Below are 1374 nucleotides of genomic sequence, written 5' to 3' on the forward strand. Positions count from 1 at the left end.
TATCGCTAGTTGTGATAGCTACGTTACGGAGCCTGCTTTAAGTTTCTTAGTCTAGCCTAGTCTTGCCTTGTCTGTTTCCTCGTCTTCTGATCATTGCCTGTGTACTTTGGATTACCTCTCTCGTCTTGCCCTGTTCGGATACTGTTTGCCCCTGCCTGGACCTTTGCTTTGTACCTGGATTATCCCTCTAGTCTCGCCCCTGTTGGATTATGTTCGCCATCGACTGACCCTCGCTTGTTTACTGGACTGCTCTTGTTTTGTCTTCTATATACCTGTTTGCCATTGCCTGACCCTTGCCTGTTTTGACCACGCCCTTAATAAAGCTTGCAAATGGATCCGTACGTCTCACGTCTTGTTTGCCCCGTAACAGATATCTCACAATTCAGTTTTTTTTCTTGAAATTCTGATGTTAACTCGCAATTGTGAGAGTCAAAATTGTGAGTTAAAAAGTTGAAATTACCTTTTTTATTTTTTATTGCGTGGCATGAAAATAACCCAGAGTTCTGAGAAAAAAGTCTGAATTTTGAAATAAAAAGTCACAATTACTTTTTTTTTTTAATTCCGTGAAGTGAAAAAAAAATGTACCCATGGATTTTTATCGATATTATCATGCGTTGGTGTGGATTCTAGTTATCGTTAGTCATCTTTCTTGGTGTGAACATGCTGTAAATGTAAGCAAGTAAATGATGTAATTTTCACTTTCTGAGGGAACTACTACTTTAATGTTACCTGCCTTCTCCTTCTCTCTCTGACAGAGCCGTGAGCACTTACCAGCACACTCATTGTTAGTTTCTCACCTTTCGATTTTCTTCCAGCTCTGTGAAAGGATTAAAGAATGCCTGTTCTCTTGTCAACTGTGACATGATGTGCTGCTAAATCTTTGAGCGTGTCTGTCCCACAGTGCTCTGCTCCACCCGACTGACAGCTCTGCTCCACTAACCTCCCGTTAAATGAAAAGCACATTACACACTCCTCCATACTCACAAAACGACAAGAACTGTGCCACATTTGCAACACTGGAGTAGGAGGCTGATTTATGTGGAACAACTGAAGATCACAATATTAAACTGACAGCAAGCTATCAGTAAGAGCAGTGGTGTAATGTAACGAAGTAATAATACTTAGTTACAATACTTAAGTATTTTTTGAGAGTATCTGTACTTCAGGCTATTTGAGTTTTTATATTTCAGACAACTTTTACTTTTACTCCACTACATTTCCTAATTAAAATGTATACTTTTACTCCGATACATTTCCCCGAAGCATATTCGTTACTTACTACAAAATAGTCAGAAGTCAGAAGAACACGGACTGCAGGAAAGCAGGTTTGACGAATCAGTGGTCTGGCGTTTGCAAGTTAGACTCCTAAAAAAC

The sequence above is a fragment of the Sinocyclocheilus rhinocerous genome, unplaced genomic scaffold (genome assembly GCF_001515625.1).
Source record: "Sinocyclocheilus rhinocerous isolate Xijiao unplaced genomic scaffold, SAMN03320098_v1.1 scaffold513, whole genome shotgun sequence".
In the NCBI taxonomy this organism is placed as follows: domain Eukaryota; kingdom Metazoa; phylum Chordata; class Actinopteri; order Cypriniformes; family Cyprinidae; genus Sinocyclocheilus; species Sinocyclocheilus rhinocerous.